The sequence below is a fragment of the Cherax quadricarinatus genome, chromosome 33, assembly GCF_038502225.1.
Source record: "Cherax quadricarinatus isolate ZL_2023a chromosome 33, ASM3850222v1, whole genome shotgun sequence".
Lineage (NCBI taxonomy): Eukaryota > Metazoa > Arthropoda > Malacostraca > Decapoda > Parastacidae > Cherax > Cherax quadricarinatus.
The window spans coordinates 28,301,714-28,314,006 of NC_091324.1; the positions used below are offsets into that span (position 1 = coordinate 28,301,714).

General features: G+C 48.9%; 1 protein-coding gene across 3 annotated transcripts in view; it reads right to left on the minus strand.

The window, feature by feature from the left end:
• The window catches only part of LOC128693930 (uncharacterized), a 383,054-nt gene that overhangs the window by 229,888 nt on the left and 140,873 nt on the right, over window positions 1-12,293 (minus strand). The gene's annotated exons all lie outside the window — the stretch shown is intronic.

Genomic DNA, 12,293 nt, shown 5'->3' on the forward strand with positions numbered 1-12,293 from the left:
TCCTTCAAGGACAACACTTCAACACTTTGGCATCAATACACACGTACTAGATAGTCTTGTATAGGGACAGTGTTATGCTATAGAGACAATGCTTCGTTATTAGGAGACCTATTTTTTCAATAATCTGAAAAATTTCTCCTTTAAGAGAAATTGTCCTAGAGCAAATTAATTCTGGTAGCATGTGTCTGTCTCCACCGGGGTCGTCAGTACGTCCTTCAAATGATCTCCACGCTTGGATGACAATGAAATATCCCGAGCCCATACACCTGTTACCTGTGATATACACTGTAGCTGCATTCTGAACCTATACACACCACTGCATGCAGTGCGATTGATACACTGCAACAGTGTCCCTAACCTGTGCACAAAGACACACACACACACACACACATCACTTGACATCATTAACACCTGCAGGATGACCTGGTATCATGACCACCACACAAGATGACCTGGTATCAAGACCGCTTCACAAAATGACCTGGTATCATGACCATCACAGAACGACTTAAAGGCAGAGATTGTAATCACCTCAGCAGAAGAGTCGACCAAGGTATCTCGCAGCGTAGATCATCACGGGAACACCTGTGGCTTGTTACCGACTGCACTCTGTTAGGATGGGGGTGTCATCGAGGTAGCTGTGCGTGGAAGCTGCATGCAGAGCTCTAACGACAAGACAGCGCGTGTAGAGCTTGTCTTGTCCGAGCAGGAAGAATGTCACCAACGCAGAGAAATAACTATTTCACCAAGAGCTGTGCTAAAGAAACCCTGAATTGCAATGACTGTCTGAGACACACCGATCACACACCCATACTGCAGGGCTGCCTGGCACCTGGCACGCCTCATGGGGAACACTCCGATCACACACCCATGCCTCAGTCATCATGGAGGACTTCCTGACACCTGGCACTCTTCATGACATAACACTGACCAAAACACACCTCATGCAACTGACTCAGGACCAGTATAGCATCTTCCACTACTATATGTACCTCTCTACCTTCTTCTCAAACAGTGTCATCATTGTCTGTCCATTTGTCAATGTGTCCTCATTATCTGTCCACCTGTCCCTCTTTGTCCTGTTCTTCTTGTCTGTCAAACGGTCCTCATTGTGTGTTCCTGTCCTCCGTCCAGTAAATAAATGACGTCTCGTTATCAATAATCTCTCCTAACCACCCTTCTCCTCCTCCCCTCTCAGTCTGTCATTCTCCAATTATTGTCCGTGTCCTTTGTATCTCCACCCTGCCCCTCCCCTCGTCCTTTGACCTAACATAAATACCATCATGTGTCGTCCTATCCCCCACCTCCCTCCCCAGTATTCGTTACTTCCCCCATTAACTTATTATTAACACCCTACATGCACCTCCGTTATTCCTACCCTCAGTTTAGCACCTATCCCTCTCTCCTTCCTCTTCCCTCTCTCCTTCCTCTTCCCTCTCTCCTGCTGCAACATCAACACATTCAGTCATTTCTCACTGCAACATCAACACATTTTACTCCTCCCTTACTACAACATTCTTTTCACAACATCAACACATTCTACTTCTCCAATAATAATAATACGCATTTGATTCTTCTCCCTCACTAAAACATCAATATATTCTTGTCAGTGTAACATCAACACGTCCTACCTCTCTCTCTCTCCCTGAAACGTCACTTCATATACTAATCCTCACTAGCCTAAATATTCAACCTTACCGACCTTAATATTGAGAAATCTGAATACTGATGTACCAGTCACCTTCCTTGATCCCTCCCTTCCCGGCCCTCAGAGTGTGTAAACTGACATAGGTCATTCGTAGGTCAATGATAAAGCGTTCCTCTCAATAGAAATGACCCGGGTTTGACCTCTGGGCGAGTTGTGATGTTAGGCAAGTACACATTCTGGTCATGTTCGCCTGGCAATAAGTAGATACCTGGGTGTTACCTACTGTGGGTCGTATCTTATGAATGAGGACCAATAAGCCACATTGCTTGGCTTTCTTGGGTTAATTTTGGTTGATAATTAAAAGAATGCTTTCTTGTTTATGGCAGCAGATAAATGGAGTAGATAGCGACCACACAACACGTTCGGTTAATGAAATTTAAAGTCTATGGTCGATGTGAGGTTAAAGCCTATCGTCTATGTGAAGTTCATTAAAGTTGCAAATCACCTTTTCATCAACACTCGAGAATATTTTAATTTGTAGATGAATGGTTCAGAGAACCGACATGTTGATAAATTAGACACATGTGCAACTGTTCGGTATCTTTATTGAGGAAACGTTTCGCCAGACATTGGCTTCATCAGTCCATACAAAGGAGAAACTTGAAGAACAGGAGGAGAATGAGGTAATCAGTCCCTCAACCTTGAGTCGATGTGGTCAGTCCTTCAACCATCTATTCAAGATTGATGGACAGACCACATCGACTCAAGGTTGAGGGAATGATTACCTCATTCTCCTCCTGTTCTTCAAATTTCTCCTTTGTATGGACTGATGAAGCCACTGTGTGGCGAAACGTTTCCTCAATAAAGATACCCAAGAGTTGCACATGTGTCTAATTTATCAATATTTTAATTCCTTAAAATAAAAGACTTAAGCAAACTCTCAGCGTATATACAGTGAGATATACATCTCGATGTATGTATACACAGCGAGATATACATCTCGGTGTATATACAGTGAGATATACATCTCGGTGTATATACAGTGAGATATACATCTCGGTGTATATACATTGTAGTCAACACTTATAATACACCTTAATGACATCAAAACAAACTGACATCTGACCTACCACCAAGGTCATACTCAACACACAACTAAGTTACCCAGATCACGACGATAGGGAAAGGTCATCTCTTGTGACTTTGACCTGTTCAAGGTCACATCATCGGGGAAGCTAAGATATTGAGACTCCATCTTGAGAAAAAAAAAAGGTCAGTCCCGGCGGGGGTCCTGGTCTAGGTAAGCTAGGTCAGGCGGCACTAACTTCAAGTTTATGTTGATCGTCTCACAAGTGATTTATACTGACAAAGGAAGACTTTTGTGAATATTAATATAAGAAATGAGACGCCACAATTTATTTCAATATTCCCAGTTTAGAAGAAGAGTTTCTAAGTGACACCGTTTAGGGTGTGTGTGTGTGTGTGTGTGTGTGTGTGTGTGTGTGTGTGTGTGTGTGTGTGTGTGTGTGTGTGTGTGTGTGTGTGTGTGTGTGTGTGTGTGTGTGTGTGTGAGGTCACAAGGGTACCCTCACCTCATACCCAGTATTTACTTGAAGTGAATCATTTATTTAAGCAAGAGAAATTAAGCACCTAGATATACTTATAACATGATACGACAATTATATACTCTAACATCACTACATGCTTCAAATAATAATAATAATAATATGTAATATGTATTTCAAACTATTTTACAACAAATACTGTATAACATAGATCATTTAGGGAGGTGTGTGATCCATCTTGTTAACTTCCTTGTTTATATTAGATGTCTCACTCACGACAACTACACTTTTGAATTTAGTCAACTATCTGGCCTTTTCTTATAATTGTGCAAAACTAAATAATTTTTAAATCACCTGCAAAAAGAGTGATGTGAACTACAGTGGGTTTTGTCCCAAGAATTTTATCCTGATTGTACTGGCATCGCTACTGAGATGACCCAGTGATGCTGCTCCTCTTTCTCTCTCTCTCTCTCATAATTAACGCGAAAATTTATTTTAACAATCACAATGAAAATGAGAAATAACTAACAGTGACGCTGACATTGGCACTAACATTAACATTTCACACGTTCTCTACCTGTTAAATTTTTCATCTGATAAAGAATGGTCGAAACCATTTCACTGTTAGTCTTACTGGTAGCGTGAGTGTGAGCGTGACTCAGCATGAAGGGTTATGTACAACTTCTGGTATTTAGTAGACAGGCCAAGTGGTGGTGGCTGACACAGGTAGTAAGTGCTGTGTCCACAGTGTTTCAGTTGATCTAAAATGCCAAGGCTACACAGTGTTGATATGCACGCCAGGTTTGTGGTTACTATCAGCTAGAACGAAGGTCAGCATCGGGTTGTGACGAGTTAGAATCATCACATGATCGCAGAGTGATTGTAGCAGATTGTGTACCACCTAAAGTTATGGACACTCTGGTGTAGTGACGGAAGTACCACTTTTGTACTACCTCACTGAGGAAATGTCAGTTAAATCCATTTTACTCATATTCCATACAGAGGTTGGCTTGTTACCACGGAAAGTCTTATTGTTATTACAATCGTAACTATTCGTTAAACCCAAAAGGTTCATACAACGTTTAGGTAAAGTTTAAACTGTGTTGGAACTGAATAATGAAATCTCCGTGTTCCAGGAAGGAAGACTTGCTAAGCACCAAGAGTTTCATTTGAAAATAACTAACCATATATTCATTCTAAAGTTGGCCTAATACGCAGATTTTTTGGTTGAGATCAGTCAGCTAAATTTCTTAGTACAAGTTGAATATTCTCAGAGCTCATGAGGGTTCCTTGGCCTGCGAGAAGATAACTTGCTGAAAGGAATGAGTTTCAGGATTCTGACCTGGCAACCTTCTGGCAAAAAGCTGCTGGTGATTCCCATTGTATCTGACGGAACTCTCCAAGTCTCGTACCACCTGCCACGACACGTCGCCGTCAGGCTGATTCCTATACTATGATCAGCATTAAAACTAAGAAATAAAATGTATGTTACTTATGACCAGTGGTGTGCACTAGCTAGTACAAGACTGCCATGACCAGTGGTGTGCACTAGCTAGTACAAGACTGCCATGACCAGTGGTGTGCACTAGCTAGTACAAGACTGCCATGACCAGTGGTGTGCACTAGTTAGTACAAGACTGCCATGACCAGTGGTGTGCACTAGCTAGTACAAGACTGCCATGACCAGTGGTGTGCACTAGCTAGTACAAGACTGCCATGACCAGTGATGTACACTAGCTAGTACAAGACTGCCATGACCAGTGATGTACACTAGCTAGTACAAGACTGCCATGACCAGTGGTGTGCACTAGCTAGTACAAGACTGCCATGACCAGTGGTGTGCACTAGCTAGTACAAGACTGCCATGACCAGTGGTGTGCACTAGCTAGTACAAGACTGCCATGACCAGTGGTGTGCACTAGCTAGTACAAGACTGCCATGAAAAGTGATGTACACTAGCTAGTACAAGACTGCCATGACCAGTGGTGTGCACTAGCTAGTACAAGACTGCCATGACCAGTGGTGTGCACTAGCTAGTACAAGACTGCCATGACCAGTGGTGTGCACTAGCTAGTACAAGACTGCCATGACCAGTGGTGTGCACTAGCTAGTACAAGACTGCCATGACCAGTGGTGTGCACTAGCTAGTACAAGACTGCCATGACCAGTGGTGTGCACTAGCTAGTACAAGACTGCCATGACCAGTGGTGTGCACTAGCTAGTACAAGACTGCCATGACCAGTGGTGTACACTAGCTAGTACAAGACTGCCATGACCAGTGGTGTGCACTAGCTAGTACAAGACTGCCATGACCAGTGGTGTGCACTAGCTAGTACAAGACTGCCATGACCAGTGGTGTGCACTAGCTAGTACAAGACTGCCATGACCAGTGGTGTGCACTAGCTAGTACAAGACTGCCATGACCTGTGGTGTGCACTAGCTAGTATAAGACTGCCATGACCAGTGGTGTGCACTAGCTAGTACAAGACTTCCACTGCCATGACCAGTGGTGTGCACTAGCTAGTACAAGACTGCCATGACCAGTGGTGTGCACTAGCTAGTACAAGACTGCCATGACCAGTGGTGTGCACTAGCTAGTACAAGACTGCCATGACCAGTGGTGTGCACTAGCTAGTACATGACTGCCATGACCAGTGGTGTGCACTAGCTAGTACATGACTGCCATGACCAGTGGTGTGCACTAGCTAGTACAAGACTGTCATGACCAGTGGTGTGCACTAGCTAGTACAAGACTGCCATGACCAGTGATGTACACTAGCTAGTACAAGACTGCAATGACCAGTGGTGTACACTAGCTAGTACAAGACTGCCATGACCAGTGGTGTGCATTAGCTAGTACAAGACTGCCATGACCAGTGGTGTACACTAGCTAGTACAAGACTGCCATGACCAGTGGTGTACACTAGCTAGTACAAGACTGCCATGACCAGTGGTGTGCACTAGCTAGTACAAGACTGCCATGACCTGTGGTGTGCATTAGCTAGTACAAGACTGCCATGACCAGTGGTGTACACTAGCTAGTACAAGACTGCCATGACCAGTGGTGTGCACTAGCTAGTACAAGACTTCCATGACCAGTGGTGTGCACTAGCTAGTACAAGACTGCCATGACCAGTGGTGTGCACTAGCTAGTACATGACTGCCATGACCAGTGGTGTGCACTAGCTAGTACAAGACTGCCATGACCAGTGGTGTGCACTAGCTAGTACAAGACTGCCATGACCAGTGGTGTGCACTAGCTAGTACATGACTGCCATGACCAGTGGTGTGCACTAGCTAGTACATGACTGCCATGACCAGTGGTGTGCACTAGCTAGTACATGACTGCCATGACCAGTGGTGTGCACTAGCTAGTACAAGACTGCCATGACCAGTGGTGTGCACTAGCTAGTACAAGACTGCCATGACCAGTGATGTACACTAGCTAGTACAAGACTGCAATGACCAGTGGTGTACACTAGCTAGTACAAGACTGCCATGACCAGTGGTGTGCATTAGCTAGTACAAGACTGCCATGACCAGTGGTGTACACTAGCTAGTACAAGACTGCCATGACCAGTGGTGTACACTAGCTAGTACAAGTGCCATGACCAGTGGTGTGCACTAGCTAGTACAAGACTGCCATGACCAGTGGTGTACACTAGCTAGTACAAGACTGCCATGACCAGTGGTGTGCACTAGCTAGTACAAGACTGCCATGACCTGTGGTGTGCATTAGCTAGTACAAGACTGCCATGACCAGTGGTGTACACTAGCTAGTACAAGACTGCCATGACCAGTGGTGTGCACTAGCTAGTACAAGACTGCCATGACCTGTGGTGTGCATTAGCTAGTACAAGACTGCCATGACCAGTGGTGTGCACTAGCTAGTACAAGACTGCCATGACCAGTGGTGTGCACTAGCTAGTACAAGACTGCCATGACCAGTGGTGTGCACTAGCTAGTACATGACTGCCATGACCAGTGGTGTGCACTAGCTAGTACAAGACTGCCATGACCAGTGGTGTGCACTAGCTAGTACAAGACTGCCATGACCAGTGGTGTGCACTAGCTAGTACAAGACTGCCATGACCAGTGGTGTGCACTAGCTAATACAAGCCTGCCATGACTAGTATAAGCCTGGCATCAGAGAGTGTACTAGCTTGTACAAGCCTGGCATCAGAGAGTGTACTAGCTTGTACAAGCCTGGCATCAGAGAGTGTACTAGCTTGTACAAGCCTGGCATCAGAGAGTGTACTAGCTTGTACAAGCCTGGCATCAGAGAGTGTACTAGCTTGTACAAGCCTGGCATCAGAGAGTGTACTAGCTTGTACAAGCCTGGCATCAAAGAATGTACTAGCTTGTACAAGCCTGGCATCAAAGTATCAACCATCACACTGATAACTTCATGACTAACAATAACATAATATGGTAGGTAAGATACTGGGCAGCAGTATACTATCTTAGTGACGTGCCGTCCGCTCAGAAGATTTCTTCAGTCGAAGTACAGAGGAGCCAACAAACATTTCTACCGAAGCCTGAGAAGGCGAAACGTTTCGTCAATAAAGACAGCAATCTACTGCACATGTTTTATTCAGATGATTGTCTGTATTGTATCCATTAATATACGGGTGTTGTATACCGACAAGTATATTAACAAAGTATACAATATGTGGTTCATCGCATTTTGCTGATATGACATTTCATCCACCAATGACTCAATTCTCCATCAACTTAAATTTGCTGGCGGACGAAATATTTTTCTGCATAAAATGCCAGAAACTGCATACTGTGCCTGATGATTTCGTGTCTAAGACATGGCTTGTCGTGTATGTAAACTTAACGTGTCTAAATCTATAGTCTTAACGATGCACAAGAATAATGTAATCTCGTATTTTCTAAGTAAATGCTGTATCTTAATTCTATATTTTAATTTATAATTAGGATTTTCATTTTTCATTTATCTCCTTTGCTTAGGGCGAGTGGTGAGGGGATTTATTTACACCTTTATTGACTCCCTAAAGGGGTTAAGACCTACTGATAAATACTGTTTTGTTTGGTAGTAATGAGATAAATTAGGTGAGAGGCGGTGGATGGTGGCACACAGCCTGCTGGATCACCATGGTTCATCACCAGGCCTGGAATGTGAGGTGGATGGTGGCACACAGCCTGCTGGGTCACCATGGTTCATCACCAGGCCTGGAATGTGAGGTGGATGGTGGCACACAGCCTGCTGGATCACCATGGTTCATCACCAGGCCTGGAATGTGAGGTGGATGGTGGCACACAGCCTGCTGGGTCACCATGGTTCATCACCAGGCCTGGAATGTGAGGTGGATGGTGGCACACAGCCTGCTGGGTCACCATGGTTCACCACCAGGCCTGGAATGTGAGGTGGATGGTGGCACACAGCCTGCTGGGTCACCATGGTTCATCACCAGGCCTGGAATGTGAGGTGGATGGTGGCACACAGCCTGCTGGGTCACCATGGTTCATCACCAGGCCTGGAATGTGAGGTGGATGGTGGCACACAGCCTGCTGGGTCACCATGGTTCATCACCAGGCCTGGAATGTGAGGTGGATGGTGGCACACAGCCTGCTGGGTCATCATGGTTCATCACCAGGCCTGGAATGTGAGGTGGATGGTGGAACACAGCCTGCTGGGTCACCATGGTTCATCACCAGGCCTGGAATGTGAGGTGGATGGTGGCACACAGCCTGCTGGGTCACCATGGTTCACCACCAGGCCTGGAATGTGAGGTGGATGGTGGCACACAGCCTGCTGGGTCATCATGGTTCACCAACAGGCCTGGAATGCGAGGTGGATGGTGGCACACAGCCTGCTGGGTCACCATGGTTCACCACCAGGCCTGGAATGTGAGGTGGATGGTGGCACACAGCCTGCTGGGTCATCATGGTTCACCAACAGGCCTGGAATGCGAGGTGGATGGTGGCACACAGCCTGCTGGGTCACCATGGTTCACCACCAGGCCTGGAATGTGAGGTGGATGGTGGCACACCGCCTGCTGGGTCACCATGGTTCACCACCAGGCCTGGAATGTGAGGTGGATGGTGGCACACAGCCTGCTGGGTCACCATAGTTCACCACCAGGCCTGGAATGTGAGGTGGATGGTGGCACACAGCCTGCTGGGTCATCATGGTTCACCACCAGGCCTGGAATGTGAGGTGGATGGTGGCACACAGCCTGCTGGGTCACCATAGTTCACCACCAGGCCTGGAATGTGAGGTGGATGGTGGCACACAGCCTGCTGGGTCACCATAGTTCACCACCAGGCCTGGAATGTGAGGTGGATGGTGGCACACAGCCTGCTGGGTCACCATAGTTCATCACCAGGCCTGGAATGTGAGGTGGATGGTGGCACACAGCCTGCTGGGTCACCATAGTTCACCACCAGGCCTGGAATGTGAGGTGGACGGTGGCACACAGCCTGCTGGGTCACCATAGTTCATCACCAGGCCTGGAATGTGAGGTGGACGGTGGCACACAGCCTGCTGGGTCACCATAGTTCATCACCAGGCCTGGAATGTGAGGTGGATGGTGGCACACAGCCTGCTGGGTCACCATAGTTCATCACCAGGCCTGGAATGTGAGGTGGACGGTGGCACACAGCCTGCTGGGTCACCATAGTTCACCACCAGGCCTGGAATGTGAGGTGGACGGTGGCACATAAGACTTAAAACACAATGCAGGACAAGGTGATAATACTGGCTGATATGTCAAGGTTCTCTCTCTCTCTCTCAGCAAGGTACACCTGAGGTCATACAGACACCACCTTCACTTTTAACTGCACTAACAACCTGCTTCCTCAGCGACCAGGTGGCTGCTCTCCCTCACTCTCCCCCACCATCACTAACCTCGACCACAGCCCCACCATCACTAACCTCCACCACACCCCCACCATCTCTAACCTCCACCACACCCCCACCATCACTAACCTCCACCACACCCCCACCATCACTAACCTCCACCACACCCCTACCATCACTAACCTCCACCACACCCCCACCATCATTAACCTCCACCACACCCCCACCATCACTAACCTCCACCAAACCCCCACCATCACTAACCCCCACCACACCCCACCATCACTAACCTCCACCACACCCCCACCATCACTAACCTCCACCACACCCCCACCATCACTAACCTCCACCACACCCCGACTATCACAAAACCTGTACCACACCCCCACCATCACTAACCTCCACCACACCCCCACCATCACTAACCTCCACCACACCCCCACCATCACTAACCTCCACTACACCCCCACCTTCACTGACCTCCACCACACCCCCACCTTCACTAACCTCCACCACATCCCCACCATCACTAACCTCCACCACACCCCCACCATCACTAACCTCCACCACATCCCCACCATCACTAACCTCCACCACACCCCCACCTTCAATAACCTCCACCACACCCCCACCTTCACTGACCTCCACCACACCCCCACCATCACTAACCTCCACCACACCCCCACCATCACTAACCTCCACCACACCCTCACCATCACTAACCCCCACCACACCCCCACCATCACTAACCTCCACCACACCCCCACCATCACTAACCTCCACCACACCCACACCATCACTAACCTCCACCACACCCCCACCATCACTAGCCTCCACCACACCCCCACCATCCCTTCCACCACACCCCCACCATCCCTTCCACCACACCCCCACCATCCCTTCCACCACACCCCCACCATCACTAGCCTCCACCACACCCCCACCATCACTAACCTCCACCACGCCCCCCCCAGCACTAGCCTCCACCACACCCCCACCATCACTAACCTCCACCACACCCCACCATCACTAACCTCCACCACGCCCCCACCATCACTCACCTCCACCACCCCCCCACCATCACTAACCTCCACCACGCCCCCACCATCACTAGCCTCCACCACACCCCCACCATCACTAGCCTCCACCACTCCCCCACCATCACTAGCCTCCACCACACCCCCACCATCACTAACCTCCACCACACCCCCACCATCACTAACCTCCACCACACCCCCACCATCACTAACCTCCACCACACCCCGACCATCACTAACCTCCACCACATCCCCACCATCACTAACCTCCACCACACCCCCACCATCACTAACCTCCACCACACCCCCACCATCACTAACCTCCACCACACCTCCACCACACCCCCACCATCACTAACCTCCACCACACCCCCACCATCACTAACCTCCACCACACCCCCACCATCACTAACCCCCACCACACCCCCACCATCACTAACCTCCACCACAGCCCCACCATCACTAGCCTCCACCACACCCCCACCATCACTAGCTTCCACCACACCCCCACCATCCTTTCCACCACACCCCACCATCCCTTCCACCACACCCCCACCATCACTAGCCTCCACCACACCCCCACCATCACTAACCTCCACCACGCCCCCACCATCACTAGCCTCCACCACACCCCCACCATCACTAACCTCCACCACACCCCACCATCACTAACCTCCACCACGCCCCCACCATCACTAACCTCCACCACGCCCCCACCATCACTAACCTCCACCACGCCCCCACCATCACTAACCTCCACCACACCCCCCCCATCACTAGCCTCCATCACTCCCCCACCATCACTAGCCTCCACCACACCCCCACCATCACTAACCTCCACCACACCCCCACCATCACTAACCTCCACCACACCCCCACCATCACTAACCTCCACCACACCCCGACCATCACTAACCTCCACCACACCCCCACCATCACTAACCTCCACCACACCCCCACCATCACTAACCTCCACCACACCCCCACCATCACTAACCTCCACCACACCTCCACCACACCCCCCCCATCACTAACCTCCACCACACCCCCACCATCACTAACCTCCACCACACCCCACCATCACTAATTTCCACCACACCCCGACCATCACTAACCTCCACCACACCCCCACCATCACTAACCTCCACCACACCCCCACCATCACTAACCTCCACCACACCCCCACCATCACTAACCTCCACCACACCCCCCGC